We start from the raw sequence: 18,589 nt of genomic DNA, 5'->3' as shown, positions 1-18,589 counted from the left end.
ACAGGGAAACAAAGTAATTATGCAATGGTGCAAAATTGGAAATAGATGATGTCCAGAAAGTTCTGGGTGTCCTTGTTCATGGGACTCTAAAAGCTAGCATACAGGGACTGCAATCATTTAGCAAGGTTAATGGTCCGTTGGCCTTCGTCACAAGGGGATTTGTGTAAAGCAGTAAAGATGTCTTGCTGCAATTGCACAGAACCTTGGCCAGACCAGACCTGGAGCATTGTGTACAGTTTTGTTCTTCTTACCTCAATTAGGATTTGCTTGCTCTAGAAATCTGATTAAATTTTATTTTCTCATTGTGAGATATAATATTTCCACTTACTAAATACAGCATTTTCAGCAACATCACAGTGGGAGGGTCACTGGGATTTTTAACTGGAATCCTCAGATGTGAATTCCTTCAGATAGAAAGTTAGAATTCATGAATTGAGATTAAATTCAAACTGGCCAGTATATTCTGCTTTCTGTTAACTCCCCTCTCACCTCATCAATCTCTCTCTCTCACCCCATCTGCTCGTCTCTTACCCAGTATCTCACTCCCTCAACTCCTTTATTCCTTCCCCCTCTTACTCTGTCCTATCACACTATTCCTTCGCACCCTGAAACCCTTCTCCCAATCATTCACTCTCCCCCTCACTTTCTCTTCCCTCACATTCTCCCCAACTCTTTTCCCGTTATACACTTTGCCCGTCGCTCTATCCTCCTCTTGCACTATTCCGCCTTGCTCTCTCCATCTCACTCTCTCCCCCCTCACTCTTTTTCCCTTCGCATTATTCCCGCACTGTGCGATGCCTCAAAGTCGCCCCTCACTGTCTTCCCTCACTCTGTCTCCCGTCACACCCACATGCACACATGCATGCACACACAAACGCACTGAGACAAACAAACACACATACACTCACGCTCGCACACATACACACACATATATAGGCACACACAAGACACACATACACACAAACACATGGAACACACAAAGCTGCACACACAGAAAAACAAACTGAGACATAGACACACGCATGCACACACACAAACACATGAACACTCACACACAGACGCACGCACATACATAGAAACACACCAAGACAACAGCCAGACAAACACACACACGCACACACACCCCTGTGTCTGTGGGCATTTTCTCAAGTCTGGGTATATCCCTTCATTCCTGAAAGGGTAAACGTCCTTCATGAAAAGCATGACGGTTTTTATAACGAAGCCCCTGATCTTGCTGAGAAAGATCCCACAAGATGCAGTCAACAGTGTGGAGTGTGATTGAAATGTGGTCAGTTTTTATACAGAGGTACAGAGTGAGGCAGAGTGAGGCTGGGGCAGTGAAATCCACATCCCGGGAGCCTCAGTATTAAATGGAGACCCTGTCCCCCATTTAGAACCCCGCACCTCAATAGCAGCTTGTACCTCTCCCTCTGCCTCTAACACACAACATCCACCCGCTCTATCTCTCTCCCTGATTCTTTTTCTCTGTCTTTCCCTCTCTCCCTTCATCTGTTTCTGCAACATTGCTGTCAGGTAGAAAGCCACACACTTGTCCTCTTCACACAGCAAAATCCCAGAAACGGCAACATGCTGACAGCAAAAACCCCTCCTCGGTCCAATAGATACCCCGAAATGTTCAATTAACAAGCTCCCTTTCCGCTGTTTTCAAGTTTAGGAACTGTTTAAATCAATACATTCAGGCGATACTTTGTATCTGATCTCTTTATGCTGGGTTAGGTCAAGTTCACCCCTTGTCCTTCGCAGCCTTCCCCTCGCCCTGTCTGACCTTGTAGAAGTCAAGCTCTGGTTCTTCTGCTCTCTCTCTCTCCCTGCGCCGCGCACATCCCTCCAATGCAGTTCATTCCTGCAGACACTTCCCTTCACCTCCTCCCCGCATGTCACATCTTGCTCTTCTTGAGCTGGATATCTATCATATCTCTGCTCACAGGACCACCATGTTCCTGTCCCTATGGATTTTTTTAAACTGTTGTTTCAATCAATGTACTGAGCAATCGATACAAACGGATATTTCAGCATTTTCTTTAACTCTGTTCTGAATTTGGGCTGAGCGGCCACATAAATAAAGGTGTTTGTGCAGCAGCTTAAACTCTGCAGCATATAGGCGATGTCCTCAAAGATATCATAACCACTGTCATCTAAAAAGAGTTCTGGCACATCCAGCATATATAAAACATAGAATAACCACAGAATTATGAAGTTGCTGGATATGGCAAAGAGTAAAATAATAGACTTCTTTCTGCTCTCCATCTCTGGGTCACTGTGTTTGTCTCCCTTGCTCTGACCCTTCAGTGACTTGCGAGCTCGGCTGGCCATTAAAATGCGTCGGAAAATCAGAGCGTTAAGGATCAGAATTACTGCGAATGGGATCATTGGAGTTAATGCTGTTGAAAAGTTAGTGAACCCCTGCCACCTAGGATCAGTGTAAAAAATTCTCTTATTTTTGCATAACCACGATACATTGTTGATTATTTTCTTGGGTTCATATCTAAAGTAACGAGGCACATTTTTTAGACAGAGTAGAAAGGTTGTTGTTGCAAGAACCACAGCCGCAGTTTTTTTGGTGCAATATTTAGCTTTCAGCTTCTGGGAACACATGGCAATAAATCGGTCAAAGGTGAACATGACGGTGAACCAGACAGAACAGTCCATGGCTGCACGGCGAAGGACACTGACAGCACTGCACACGGGGGTCAAGTCCAGGAAACACCGTGGGTAATAATAGAAAGGGAACCGCCGCAGTATGATCTCAAAGATAATAACCATCAGATCCCCGGCTGCCATGGCCACCAGGTAGCGAGTGGTGCAGCTGGAGAGGCCACACTTCCCCCGGAGCAGGACCAGAATCGCCATTAAATTAACTGTAGACAGAGAAGGGAACAGAACATGGAAATGACACAGCAACTCTGATTAACATATTATTTCATGGCGTCGGCACGCCTCTGATAAGGCCAACATTTGGTGTGAAAGCCCATGTTGCCTTTGAGAAGGTGATCGGCCTTCTTGAACTGACAGTGAGGTGGGTGATGGAGGAAGGGAAGAGTTACAGATAAGAATTCAAACTGAGGATGCATGAGTCCCATAGGTGGATTGCTTGGTTGGTATTGGCTACTTGAAATTTGCAGTCTCCCCTCTTAAAAGTGAATGTTAACTCTTCATTTGATGGTAACTATGACCTATATCGCCAATCATAAATCATCCACCGCCCCCCCCCCCCCCCACCACCACCATTCGTCCCTATCGTCCTCTTACTATCTGTTATTGAAACTAAAACTGTGATATTCTCTTACAACAAGAAGCCATTATTTTATCCTGCTCTCTCTTTGCTTCTCTTATTTGAGTTGTTTGTAAGTTCTCTTCTCTTTCGACAGTGAATCTGGTCCTTCGTCATGTTAACATAGAACATAGAACAGTACAGCACAGAACAGGCCCTTCGGTCCACGATGTTGTGCCGAGCTTTATCTGAAACCAAGATCAAGCTATCCCACTCCCTATCATCCTGGTGTGCTCCATGTGCCTATCCAATAACCGCTTAAATGTTCCTAAAGTGTCTGACTCCACTATCACTGCAGGCAGTCCATTCCACACCCCATCCTCCATATTTTCTTACTTTTTCTTCTTGAACTTAATCCCTGTCTTTTTCGGGATACAGTGAGCACTGTAACTGTTCTCTCTGCCTCTCCCTTTGCTGGGAATGAACGTTGACTGTGGCCGAATTATCCCTGAGATGATGATGGCCCATTCCAGAGGTGTTGCTTCTGCTGTTCACTGTTCATTGCAGTTGATCACTTGAACACGGCTGATAGTAAACATAATTGCGCAATATACAATTTTCAATGCCATTATTCCTTTCTATTTTAATAAAAGCAACTGTTTCAACAAACCACACCATCATTAATAAACCTCAACTCTTACAAATATTGATACATTCTAAAAATATTAATAAACCTCATCAACATTGAAACATATTGCCAAATAAATAGCCTGACTTCTTGCATTAATAATGTTAGAAATATGAAGAATTTACTTCCCTATTTTAATTAGTTTCAGTCGGATTAATAAAACTTTAAATAACACGAAAGTCTCACCATCTGTTCTGGCCCCACCTCTAAGTAAACTCCATCACCAACCATTTAACTTCGAACTTTCCTGCGATGACAGGAATTGTTTTAATTTCAAACTCCCCAAAACTTCCCTGGATCCCTCTTCCTGCTCTTTCCAGGTAAGCGAGTGGCCCTGAACCAGGGTCTGGACCTATATTGTCTCTGATAGATCCTTGCATGGCTCTTGTTCCCGCTTCCATTCCACACTCTGCACAAGTCGTGGAAAACCACATTCTTGAATCTGCTTTTCTCTTCTCCCCGGTAGGTCTCCTGTTGTGCTTAGCAAACTCATCTCATTACACTCCCACAAACAATGGGACAATGTGCCATCGCTGCCAGACTGGTTGAGATGTTTCCACATTTGCTGTTTCAATGCCCGTTTTTCAGCATCAGCGGTATTTTACTTTAATGTTTTTGAGATCTTGAGGGCTCTTGAAAGGATGGGTACCAAGTGGGAGTCTCCTCGTGGAAGGGAGATTACAATTGGAGGTCCCAAGTCAAAAGAAGAGGTCTCTCTTGGTTTTGGGATGTTAAGAGATTATTTCTATCAAACACAGAAAGTGATTTGTCTGTCGACTCTGTTCCTCAGAAAGCCGTAGCTGTTGTGACATTCAATATATTCAATGCTGATTTCAGTAGATTTATTTGATAAATAAACGACTAAAGTGTTAGTGCCAGACGGGAGGAAATTCGAATTGAGAAAAAGTCATGTCATTCGTGATCTTATTGAATAGTGGGGAAGGTACGAATGTACTACTCCTGTTCCATTCTCACATGTTCTGATAGTCACAATCAGCACAATTTCCCCGTGACTCAGAGCTCAAATTTTGCATGGTCAGGGTCCCCTCGAGTTAGTGCCAATCTAACACACAATCACAGATACCTGTATTATAACTTTCCCTCAGAAACTTTCCGTGTTCTGATCTCTAATTCAACAGTACCCACAGTGGGACTCAATAAATAATCGCTTCATAATTGATAGGAATTGTGACCACAGTTTGATTTTCCGTGCAGGAACCAGAATTAAATCATGCAAGCGATTGGGAAAATATCACAGATATCTGCACAATAGTCAGCATCAGATCAGCGTATAACACATTAAACAGCATATGGCACATTGAACAGATTAAAAGCAGGCACAGACTCACACATAGATTCATATAATTTTAAAGCATTTGTGATTTACCAGGAACACCAACGACAGCAAGGACCATATAGAATACTTTCTTGACCCATTGCATTGGACGATGCATTGCATTCCGAGTAGAAGTCTATCTCTCTGTATACTGGTGGAAATCTGCCTCAGATAAACTTTGAGTTGTTTTCAGAAAGTCCTTAACATATACTCTGCGGAATGTCCACGGGGTATAGAAATTACTTCATTATTTAGTGTTCTTTGAAATACTGAACAAACAGATGACGCCACCTGTGTTAAGTCCCTGTTGTTCTGACCTATTTTTAGCTCTGTTTTTAAGTTGGAAAGAAAGTTCCACGTCATTTCTCATGAGTGCTAATTTGAAGCTGCATTCACTCAAAGATGGTCATTTTCCAATGAGCAACATTAGCGCATCTGTCGTTGTTTGGGGTGAATTCTCGCAGCCACCATATCCAATTCAGCACACACTGGTCAGCCTGCACCACATCAGAGTGTGCTTATCCCCCTTACTGTTCTTTCCTCGATTAACATTTGTTATTCGTCATTATTGGTAAATTGACAATCGGACTCTATACTTTTATCCGCACAGAATCTGAAGTTTTCTCATGTTATTTTGGAACGGTTTCCCGTAATTCTTGGTTGTCCCATGAATGACAATATCCTATGATATTGAAAAGGTCAGAATCTGACATGTGTCTGTAAGATTCGTTCTCTTTTCTCTCAACTCCCATTGGTATGGGCGCAAGTTATTCTGTTTATTCTCAGACAACAACTCCGTCATTCCTGGAAACAGCCTAGTAAATTCTATGAACTGCCTGCAATGCAAGTTTATTACTATGTAAATATGAGAAATTGTCCGCAACAACTCTGGATGTGGCCTCACCAATGCACTGGCCTGTTGTAGCAGGAGTTCCCTCGATGTGAGCTGCAGTCCTATTTGAGTAAAGGTCAACATTCCATTTTTGCTGGATATGTAAGATGACATTTCCTGATCCATGTATGAAAAAAACAAACTCTTCTCCACTGCAATCTTCTGTAGTCCCTCTGCATTTAGACAACAGCCCGTGTTTCTGTTCTTCTGACAAAGTGTATGATCTACAATTGTCCCAGTTAGTACTCAATATGACATTTCCTGCACATTCCATGACACTTTTAATATCCCATCTGCCCTCCTCACATTTCCCTTAGGCACTTTGTGAGTGTGAACACAACTATGTGCAATGCACATGGCCTCATCATCTAAAACATTGGTCATATATCGACCTTCTGAATACTTAAGGAACCCAATAGTTTTATCGTCCTAATTGGAGAGCAGTTATCCGGATTTCCCGTTTCCTGGTAGATGTTTTATCCTCTCTCGCTGCTAATGTATTACCACCAGTGTTGTGAGCAAACAGCTGGCATGTTTTTTAATGGCATGGGTTTATGAACTAAGTACAGTAATTGAGTGATTCTCCTTGAATACACGGTGATTCTTACAGCCTCTGTGAGCATCAAGACATTTCTCAATCCTATTTTCCGCATCACAAAATGATGCTGCCTCTGTTATGTTTTTTCATAAGTCTCTTCTTCGTCCTTATACTTTAATGGAAATATTCAGTTTTTCAATCATATAATTGATTCTAGCATTCTGTCAGAGGTTTGTGCTGGCCCGTTACATTTTTCCAACTTATATGGATGATTGAATTGAGGACAGTAAAGATAGGAGGCCTAGTTTCGCATTTAACACAAAAGTATGGAAGATAATATATCGTGAGGGGGGCATGAGGAGATTGAATATGGATCTCGAAGAGTTGTGTGTGTGCACAATCTGGAGGTGGAGAGTGAGGTCGGAACGTGTGGAGTTCTTCACTTTGGAAGGAAAAATCAAAAAGGGAATGTTACTTAGACGAAGAACAGCTGCAGAATCCCAAGTTGTAGAGGGATCTCGGTCTTACGGTGCACACAGGTTCAGACAGTGGGTAAAAAGGCCAATGGAGAGATATGTTTAATTATCAGAGGAACTTAACATCGAATAAGGATGTTATGCCTTAATTATACAGTGATTGGTGAGACCTCATCCCTAATATTGTCGGCCTGACAGCATCCGGGTCCCAGCTTCGATTATGGGGTTGGGTGGCTTTGTGGAATTTGTAAGTGTGGGTGTCCTGCAGCTTTCCCCCAGAGTCCAAATATGAGCAGGTTAGGTGAACTAGCCATTCTATATTGCCCCTTAGTGTCTGTTCCAAGGTGTGTGTATTACAGAGATATCGGGGTAAATACGTGAGTCTGAAGGGGATAGGGCCTTGGCGGATTCTCTGCTGGAACAGATTTATGTTTTACCTGCGCATATGAATCACCTAGTATCACTTTGCAAAATTGCAACCTCACATTGCTCAGAAACACGGGTCAGGTCTGATTGTTGAAATAATTACTCAGAGGCCGCTGTCCCTTCACCAGATTCCCTTTATTTACAATCTTAGTTCCACTCTTAAAAGTGTTTCAGGTACACAGTCAGAATCCAGATCGTCAGTAGCCCTGACACTCCTCAACATATATACAGGCAAGGCTCCCTGATTGAGCAGACAATCATCAACTCAATCAGGGAGCTGAGACACCAAGAGACAAACCTCATGTGCCTCGTTGAGGTCGTTACGCCCCTCCCACGTTAAGTCCAAAGAACCTCAGTGCTTCACGCCCCGCATGCATCCCTTGTGACGTTTCAGCGCCGGTCTGGTTCCGCCGACAGAGTGTCTGACATGGGTGGCGTACTTCGAACAGTCGCTCCTCTCTGATGAAGCGAGTGCCAGAGTGTTGGTTCACTCCATTCCTCAGGAGGCAAAGGAGTAGCCCGCGGCTTCATGTGCCCTGTTCATTTCCGGCTGCAAATTCCTAAATACAAATGATGGAGAGCCCGGTCCGGGGTGGTGGCCGGCTGGGCATAGTTGGCTTCGGCATGAACTGGGCTTTGGAGGCCTACACCTGGTCCAGACGATTTTTACTGGATGGCCTCACCCACGCATATTTTATTGGATGCCGGACCCCTTAGACACAACTGTACCCTGCAGAAACCTTGGCGTAATTTTTCTGCCAGTACTTTTTCACCTGCCTCCAATTGCCTCTCATGGTTGCTGGTGCCATGGCCTCCGCTTTGAGCTTCTTGCTGCGTTTCCATTCTTCTCCCACCAGTTTCAGGAAGATCAAAGGTGGAGGCGTCTGCCCATGAGCAATTCCGCAGGCACTATTCCCATCATGATATGAGGGTTTTCTCCTATATCAAGTAACATTTGGGAGAGTTTGTTGTCTATTAAGGCTGCGGGCTGCTTTCTTTACAGCAACTTTTAAAGTCTGGACCGCTCTCTCCACTAGGCTGTTCGACAATGGATGGTGTGGTGCCATTCTGATATGTTGAATCTCATTCATTTTCATGAACCTGGTGAACCCCTGGCTGGAAAAGTGATGTCCCGTTGTCAGAGATCAGCACTTCCGGGATCCTATGTTTGGAAAAGGAGGTGTGAAGTTTCTCTCCAGTTACCGTTGTGGTCGCCGGGTGCACGCTATGGACGTCCACCCACTTGGGATCGGTCGCCAATATAACTGGAGACATCGAACCGATGAATGGGCTGCATGATCCTTGCAGAGCAGAGTCCAAAGCCAAACCATTTGCACGGGTGTAGGCGAGCTGCTGGTGGCAACACTTGCCCCAGCTGGCATTGTTGGCAACAACACACAAGCGCCACAATGTCCGTGTCTACTTCCAGCCACTCAGCATAGCTCCCGGCCAGCATCTTCATTCTGGACACTCCTGTGATTTAGTTCAGCCAGTATGGAACAGCGGTCCTGACATGGAGAAACCCATCGTGCCACCCAGAGCACTATTCCATCTTGTGCAGTGAGCTCCGATAAGGGTGGAATTGGGGTTGTACTGGTCTTTCCATTTCTCCCATCAGCACTAACTGTTTAACTTTTGAGAGGACCCAGGATTTTGCATCCAAAGTTCTGTTACGTGCAGCCACAGGATGTACATCCAGAAAATTTATGGCCATTACCGTATCTTCTACTTGTGGTACCATCAGTGGTGTGTCTGCTAAAGCAGGCTACTCATGGCCTATGCGTTTGCTACGTGGCCTCCCAGCCAGTGTTCCAACTGATAGTTGTAGTGGGACAATAATATATCCCTCGGCTGAACACGGGCTGATGGTACCGGTAGCACCGCTTTGTCCTCTCTGAATAGTCGCAATATCGGATCGTGATTGTTGACAATCACAAATGTCCACCAATAAATGTATTGATAGATTTTATTTTGCTCCAAATATTACCGCCAGCCCTTCTTTATCAATATGGGCGTGCATTCTTTCTGCTCTGGCGAAGGTCCTGGAGGCATTTTTAATTGGATGTTCCTTTCCACTGAGCTATCTATGTGCTATTACCACCCCAGAGCCACACAGGGATGCTTCACAGGTTAGCCCAAACTCTTTTCTAGGATTGGAGTGTTGCATGACACTCGACGATGACACCTGTTGCTTTATTTTTTGAAAAGCCAGGTCCTGACGGGGTGATCATTCCCAAGCTTGACTCCTTTTTAACAGGTGACAGATAGATTGCTGGTTTGGTATAAATTTTCACAGCATCTCAGTAACCCTGACACTCCTCAATGTATTACCTCAATCAGGGAGTTCATAGTCTAGGAGGCCAAACTCATGTGCATCGTCGAGATCATTACCGTTGTGACCTCCCTGGGAAGAAGGTACCAACACTTTGCCACCTGTATTGTCAACATGGAGAAATGACCAGTAATGTTGTATGGAACAATTGCCAGTTATATTGAAGTAGTAAGTATCGATTTGTGTCACCATGAGTAAATTTAGATTGGAAGCAAGGCCAATAATGTTTTCATCATTGATAATTTTAGGGTTAGGTCTGTGATTTCTGGTGGATTATATCGAGGTGGACTCTTCAGGTACACTGAAGATGAAAGTCTAACCGCGTCTGAGAAGCAAATGTAACTCATATGGAATGCTGTGTCGGCTGAATTTCTCATCATGGCATCTCTTATCCCATATCCAGAAAGGACTTACACATCTAAGATCCAGAGCTTTATTCTGTATAACCCCGTGCTGTACCTGCACTGGGAATGATTGATGAGGACAGTGTCGAGGGAGATTTACTCCGTATCCAACGCCGTTCTGTACCTGTCCTGGGAGTGATTAATGGGACATTGCAGAGCGAGCTTTACCCTCTATCTAACCCCGTGCTGTACCAGTATTGGGGATGTTTGGTAGGGACAGTGTACAGGGAGATCTCTACTCTCATTATGACCACACTCTAATCACCTGAGGTAAGCGGCCACCGACGACTGCAGTTCAAAAGACAAGCAGCAGATTTTCATATTCAGTGCAGCACTAAATGAATAGCTTTATTGCTGACGAATCGCACAATTTTGGTAATTTCAGATCCTCTTGGATTTGCAAATTCAAAGCTTCAGCTTTTCAGCATGCTGTGAGGATTGTTTTTCTCCAGAGCGTTCTGAATGTTTCCACCTTCATAAACCTGCTCAGCAACAGCTGCGTTTTTCTTTGTCGCAATGATCAATATATTCTGCACAAAGCAAATCTCAAACTGCAAGTTTCCTCATCATTGGAAATCTGATGCAATCCCATGTAAAAACATTTACTGTCATATGGTTTGGGTACATTTCCATCACCTGTACGGTATATTCACCCCAATTCCATTGGAAATTATTTTTCAACTTAAAAAGCAAGATTTGTTCAGACCTTTCAGTCAAAATATTTTAAAATGTCACTCCTTCCCAGCTTTGATGTGTTGGATTTTGAGGAGCATTTTCGCCATTTGCAGGCCAGGCGCTCAGTATTCCAAACTCATGGCCGGTGTTTCAGCGCGGAATTACCCGGAGCCTGTTGAATTTTAAATTTCGGGCTATGGTTCTGGTAGTTGGAACTTCAGTGAACTGAAATATATTCCTGAATGGCCGTCAACCTAGATCTGTTTACCGGTTAGAGCAAGTCATAAATTCTTGAAAGAAAGAAATCACAGTCGAACTTGCTTTGTGATTGATGCATTTACCTCTGTAACAGTCATAGAGGAGCCCCATTTCACAGGCCTCGGGTTACACTCGGGTGAACTCAGTTGTATTTACCTTGTGCTTCCTCTCTGTAAGCAGGTTTTGTGACAACATTCTCCCAATGATTTGGAATGAGCAAAAGTTGTCGGAGAAAATCTTGTCTTTGCCGCCACGGTCACTATAGAGTCATAGAGGTTCACAGCATGGAAACAGGCCCTTCGGCCCAACGTGTCCATGCCGCCCTTTCTTTTCAACCCCTAAGCAAATCCCAATTCTCCGCATTTGTCCCATATCCCTCTATACCCATCATACCCATGTAACTGTCGAAATGCTATTTAAAAGACAAAATTGTACCCGCCTCTACGACTACCTCTGGCAGCTTGTTCCAGACACTCACCACCCTCTGTGTGAAAAAAGTGCCCCTCTGGACACTTTGGTATCTCTCCCCTCTCACCTTAACCTATGCCCTCTAGTTTTAGACTCCCCTACCTTTAGGAAAAGATATTGGCTATCTCGCTGATCTGTGCCCCTCATTACTTTATAGACCTCTATAAGATCACCCCTCAGCCTCCTACATTCCAGAGAAAAAAGACCCAGTCTATCCAACCTCTCCTGATAACTCAATCCATCAATGGTCGGTCGCATCCTAGTAAATATTTTCTGCGCTCTTTCTAGTTTAATAATATCCTTTCTACAATAGTGTGGCCAAACGGGCCATCTAAAATGGCGATTTGTAAAGCACTCTGGGACAATTGGGCAAAAACTAAAACGACAGGCTGCAGTTTAAAAGACAGAGACAAACAGGCTGAAATCCAGATGTGTGGATCCACAGGATATGGGTCACCTCCGGGGTCAAAAATACTTTCTGGTCACACTGGATTGTTTCATCTCCAGGAAGAAAGAGACTTTCTGGTCACAGTGAGTTGTTTACCAGACATAAGGGCACCGTGACCCCTTATTTAGGAAGGAGGTATGTGACCTATGTGCTTCCAGCACCTACAGACATGGCCTTTGGGGACACACCCAGAGATCGGTGTGGCAGCACCTGATTGGACTCTTATCGATCAGGGTGATGAAGTCCTCATCGATTGATTGGCAATGGCCAAAAGGGGCATGAAACCCAATGGGGTATAAAGGGTGCTGCGCAACCAGGAATCTCTCTCTCTCTGACCCCACGAACGAGCTACAACAACGGTGAACATCGCCAGCGACGACTAGCACAAGGAGAGCCACCACACCCGAGAAGGAAGGAAGGAAGACCAGAGCCAGAGTGCCAGACCAGACCAAAGGACCAGACTATGTAGAGGACGACCGATACCAACGCACAGATAAAGGCCAATATCTGCTTGGGTACTTGCCAGTCATGCAACGTTAAGCTAAGGTCTTATATTGGACTTGAACATTAGTATTTTCCTGTAAGATAACTTATCGTTGGTTGGGTGGGTGATTATTTATTGTGTGGGTTTAAATAAATATTGGTTGTACTAATAAGACATCTACTCGTACTTATTTGTCCACCGTATAAGGGTTAAAACAGACTGTGCGGTAGATAAGAGGCAGCAGTAGGATGACCAGAGTTGCACACAGTATTCCAAGTGTGGCCTTACCAATGTCTTGTACAACTTCAACAAGACATTCCAACTCCTGTATTCAATGTTCTGACCAATGGAACCAAGCATGCCGAATGCCTTCTTCACCACTCTGTCCAACTGTGACTTCACTTTCAAGGAGCTATGAACATGTACCCCTCAATCTCTTTGTTCTGTAACTCTCCCCAACGCCCGACCATTAACTGAGTAAGGCCTGCCCTTGTTCAATCTATCAAAATGAATCGCCTTGCATTTGTCTAAATTAAACTCCATCTGCCATTCGTCAGCCCACTGGCCCAATTGATCAAGTTCCCGTTGCAATTGGAATTATCCTCTCAGTAGCTGCTCAATGAAGGACAGTCCCTCCTTTAGGAATTTTGTTTCTCTTCCCAAACGAGTTTCACTGTAATCAGCAACACACCGGAGACCGTCCTGCCACATTTTTAAAGGACATTGATAGCAGCTACTATATTTGGTCTCGCCACCAGCTACCAGCCACTCTGGAATTTTCCTGATGATTCCTGAAAGGTGCAGTATTTGTGTCAATTGTTTGCGAAGCCAGTTATTAATTTGTGCAGAGCGCTGTTGATGGATTGAAAGCAGATGAAAGAGAGGAATGGGCACAGCTGAAATCGAGGTGAATTCTCCACTACATAAGAAGACAAGAACATAAGAAGTAGGAGCAGGAGTAGGCCATCAGGCCCCTCAAGCCTCCTCCGCCATTCAATAAGATCATGGCTGATCGTTTTGTGGACTCAGCTTCACTTACCTGCTCGCTCAACATAACCCTTAATTCATTTACTGTTCAAAAATTTATCTATTCTTGCCTTAAATACATTCAATGAGATAGCCTCAACTGCCTCACTGGGCAGGGAATTCCACAGATTCACAACCCTTTGTGTGAAGAAGCCCCTCTTCAACTCAGTCCTAAAATAGAAAATATTTGCAGAAAATACGGACGCATGGGATTGAGGGTGATTTAGTGGTTTGGATCAGGAATTGGCTAGCTGTAGGAAAACAGAGGGTCGTGGTTGATGGGAAATGTTCATCCTGGAGTTCAGTTACTAGTGGTGTACCACAAGGATCTGTTTTGTGGCCACTGCTGTTTGTCATTTTTATTAATGACCTGGATGAGGGCGTGGAAGGATGGATTAGTAAATTTGCGGATGACACTAAAGTCGGTGGAGTTGTAGACAGTGCGGAGGGAAGTGGCAGGTTACAGAGGGACATAGATAAGCTGCAGAGCTGGGCTGAGAGGTGGCAAATGGAGTTTAATGCGGAAAAGTGTGAGGTGATTCACTCTGGAAGGAGTAACAGGAATACAGAGTACTGGGATAATGGTAAAATACTTGGTAGTTTGGATGAACAGAGGGATCTGGGTGTCCATGTGCATAGATCCCTGAAAGTTGGCACCCGGGTTGATAGGGTTGTTAAGAAGGCGTACGGTGTGTTAGCTTTTATTGGTAGAGGGATTGAGTTTCGGAGCCAGGAGGTCATGCTGCAACTTTACAAAACTCTGGTGCGGCCACAGTTGGAGTATTGCGTACAGTTCTGGTCGCCGTACTTTAGGAAAGATGTGGAAGTGTTGGAAAGGGTGCAGAGGAGATTTACCAGGATGTTGCCTGGTATGGTGGGAAAATCGTATGAGGAAAGGCTGAGGGGCTTGAGGTTGTTTTCGTTAGAGAGAAGAAGGTTAAGAGGTGACTTAATAGAGGCATACGAGATGATCAGAGGATTAGATAGGGTGGATAGTGAGAGTCTTTTTCCTCGGATGTTGTTGGCTAGCACGAGGGGACATAGCTTTAAATTGAGGGGTGAGAGATATAGGACAGATGTTAGAGGTAGGTTCTTTACTCAGAGAGTAGTAAGGACGTGGAATGCCCTGCCTGCAGCAGTAGTGGACTCGTCAACATTAAGAGCATTCAAATGGTTATTGGATAAACATATGGATGATATTGGAATAGTGTAGATTAGAGGGGCTTTAGATTGGTTCCACTGGTCGGCACAACATCGAGGGCCGAAGGGCCTGTACTGCGTTGTAATGTTCTATGTTCTATATTCTAAATCTGCTTCCCCTTATTTTGAGGCTATGCCCCCTAGTTCTAGTTTCACCCGCCAGTGGAAACAACTTCCCTGCTTCTATCTTAACTATTCCCTTCAGAATCTTATATGTTTATATAAGATCTCCCCTCATTCTTCTGAATTCCAATGAGTGTAGTCCCAGTCTACTCACTCGCTCCTCATAAGCCAACCCTCTCATCTCTGGAATCAACCTAGTGAATCTCCTCTGCACCCCCTCCAGTGCCAGTATATACTTTCCCAAGTAAGGAGACCAAAACTTTACACAGAACTCCAGGTGTGGCCTCACCAGCACTTTATACAGCTGCAACTTAACCTCGCTGCTTTTAAACTCCATCCCTCCAGCAATGAGGACAAAATTCCATTTGCCTTCTTAATTACCTGCTTCACCCGTAAACCAACTCCTTGAGATTCCTGAACAAGGACACCCACGTCTCTCTGCACAGCAGCACGCTGCAATTCTTTACCATTTAAATAATAGTCCATTTTGCCGTTATTCCCACCAAAATGAATGACCTCACATTTACCAACATTGTACTCCATCTGCCAGATCCTCGCCCACTCACTTATCCCTTTGCAGACTTTCAGCGTCCTCTGCACACTTTGCTCTGCCACCCATCTTCGTGTCATCTGCGAATTTTGACACACTACACGTGTGGTCCCCAACTCCAAATCATCTATTTAAATCGGAAACAATTGCCGTCCCAACAATGATCCCTGAGGCATACTACGAGTCACTGATCGCCAACTAGAAAAACATCAATTTACCCCACTCTTTGCTTTCTGTTACTTAACCAATCCTCTATCCATGCCAATACATTAACCGTAACACCGTGCACCTTTATCTTATGTAGCAGTCTTTGGCGCGGCACCTTGTCAAATGCCTTCTGGAAATCCAGATACACCACATCCACAGGTTCCCCATTGTCCACTGAACATATAATGTTCTCAAAGAATTCCACCAAATTAGTCAAACATGTCCTTCCCTTCATGAACCCATGCTGGGACTTACCAATGGGACAACTTATATCCAGATGTCTCGCTATTTCTTCCTTGATGATAGATTCAAGCATTTTCCCTACTACAGAAGTTAAACTAACCGGCCTATAGTTACCTGCCTTTTGTCGACCTACTTTATTAAACAGTGGCATCACATTTGCTGTTTTCCAATCTGCGGGAACCACCCCAGAGACCAGCGAATTTTGGTAAATTACCACGAGTGCATTTGCTATTCCTCCCGCCATCTCTTTTAGTACCCTGGCATGCATTCCATCAGGACCAGCAGACTTGTCTACCTTTAGCCCCATTAACTTGCCCAACACTAACTCTTTCGTGATAATGATAGTTTATAGGTTCTCACCTGCCATAGCCATCCTGTCATCAATTTTTGGCATGTTATTTGTGTCTTGTACTGTGAAGACTGACACAAAATACCTGTTCAATGCCTCAGCCATTTTCTCATTTCCAGTTATTACATCCCCCTTCTCGTCCTCTGAAGGACCAAAGTTTACTTTAGTCACTCTTTTTCGTTTTATATATTTGTAGAAACTTTTGCCATCTGTTTTTATATTCTGAGCTAGTTTACTCTCATAATCCATCTTACCTTTCTTTGTAGCATTTTTCGTGGATTTCTGCTGACCTTTAAAGATTTCCCGATCCTCTCGGTTCCCACTTATCTTTGCCACTTTGTATGCATTTTCTTTCAATTTGATAACTCCTTTATTTCCTTAGATATCAGTGGCTGATTATCTCTTTTCCTTCTTTATCACTGGTCTATACTTTTGCTGAGCACTGTGAAAGATTGCTTTGAAAATCCTCCACTGTTCCTCAATTGTCCCACCATAAAGTTTTTGTCCCAGTCTACCTCAGCCAACTCCTCCTTCATCCCTTTATAGTCTCCTTAGTTTACGTACAAGACACTGGTATTGGATTTTACCTTCTCATGCTCCATCTGTATTTTAAATTCAACCAAGGAAGGAATTCAATTACCCATCCCTGCTGGAAACTCATCGACGCAGTCACACTGGGGAGAGGCCATTCATCTGTTCCCAGTGTGGGAAGGGATTTGCTCACTCATCCACTCTGCTGAGACACCAGCAAATTCACACTGGGATGAGGCCATTCAACTGCTCTTGTGTAGGAAGGGATTCAGTTGGTCATCCAGTCTCCTGACACACCAGCGAGTTCACACCGCGGAGAAGCCATTCACCTGCACCCAGTGTGAGAAGACATTCGCTGACTCATCCAACCGAGCAATACACTGGCGAACTCACAAAGAGGAGAGGCCATTCACCTGCTCCCAGTGTGAGAAGAGATTCGCTGACTCATCCAACCTAGCAATACACTGGCGAACTCACAAAGAGGAGAGGCCATTCACCTGCTCCCAGTGTGGGAAGGGATTTAATAGTCATCCAAACTAGCAGTGCACCAGCGAGTTCACACTGGAGAGAGGCCTTTTACCTACTGTGTGTGTGGCAAGAGATTCATTGACTCATCCAGCCTAGCAATATACCAGCGAATTCACAAAGGGGAGAGGCCATTCACTTGCTCCCGGTGTGGGAAGGGATATGTTACCTCATCCACTCTTCTGAGACACCAGTGAATTCACAAGGAACTATTGTGATTGTATTTTCCTGTTGAGCATATTCAGACTAAACCATGTTCCTTTGGGTCTGTTTCTGCTGAATTGAAAAATAACTTCAGCTCTGTTTAGGTGTTAATACAGTTGGTCTGAGAAGAGGAGGATTTGGGGTCAGGAAACTTGCACAAAGCATCAGATTATCTGAACAGCAGAGAATTTTGTACATGGAAGGAAACAACTCCGTTCTCAATCACATTAGGGAGAAACCGTGCAAATGTGGAGACTGAAGTGATTGGCGGACCATTTTTTATGGTTTACTAATTCAGCACATTTCTATTATTATTAGTTTATGATCATATTATGGTGAGCACTGCTGCCTCACAGCGCCAGGGACTCGGGTTTGATTCTTCGCTTGGGTCACTGTCTGTGTGGAGTTTGCATGTTCTCCCCGTGTCTGCATGGGTTTCCTCCGGTGCTCCGGTCTCCTCCAAGTCGGAAAGACATCCATATCCCACACTGAATAAAAATAAAACTGTCAGAGTGAACATGGTTCAGTTCTGGGTGTGAATAACAGCAGCAATAACAGCAGAATCCAATCCCTGTCATCACTTGTGGACTCACTGGACTCTGGACAGATTGGATAACTGAGTGAATGCCATCCTGCACAGACCCAGTGAATGGTCTCTCCCCAGCATGAAGACACTGGTGTGTCAGAAGGTTGGATGAATCAATGAATGCTTTCTCACTCAGCTGAACAGCCTCTCCGTATTGTGAACTCGCTGGTGTGTCTGCAAGTGAGATAATCGATTAAATCTCATCTCACACTCTAGACAGCTGAATGGCCTCTCCCCTGTGTGAACTCGCTCGTGTCTCAGCAGGTCAGATGAAGTAGCGAAAGCTTTCCCACACTCAGAGCAGGTGAACGGTCTCTCCCTGGTGTGAACTCGCTAGGTTGTACGAGAGAGAGAATCCGTTTCCTCACTCAGAGCAGGTGAATGGCCT

The 18,589-nt window shown here is 44.3% G+C and overlaps 1 protein-coding gene across 1 annotated transcript in view; it reads right to left on the bottom strand.

The window, feature by feature from the left end:
- Window positions 1–2,031: 2,031 nt before the first annotated feature.
- The window catches only part of LOC144484618 (ER membrane protein complex subunit 4-like), a 32,120-nt gene continuing 15,562 nt past the window's right edge, over window positions 2,032–18,589 (bottom strand). The window contains exon 6 of the mRNA XM_078203092.1: window positions 2,032–2,879. The gene's annotated coding sequence lies outside the window, so the exon portion shown is untranslated. The remainder of the gene's footprint in view (window positions 2,880–18,589) is intronic.

Source organism: Mustelus asterias, unplaced genomic scaffold (genome assembly GCF_964213995.1).
Source record: "Mustelus asterias unplaced genomic scaffold, sMusAst1.hap1.1 HAP1_SCAFFOLD_120, whole genome shotgun sequence".
Lineage (NCBI taxonomy): Eukaryota > Metazoa > Chordata > Chondrichthyes > Carcharhiniformes > Triakidae > Mustelus > Mustelus asterias.
Note: the sequence above shows the minus strand (reverse complement) of the source record. Positions and strands in the feature narration are given on the sequence as shown.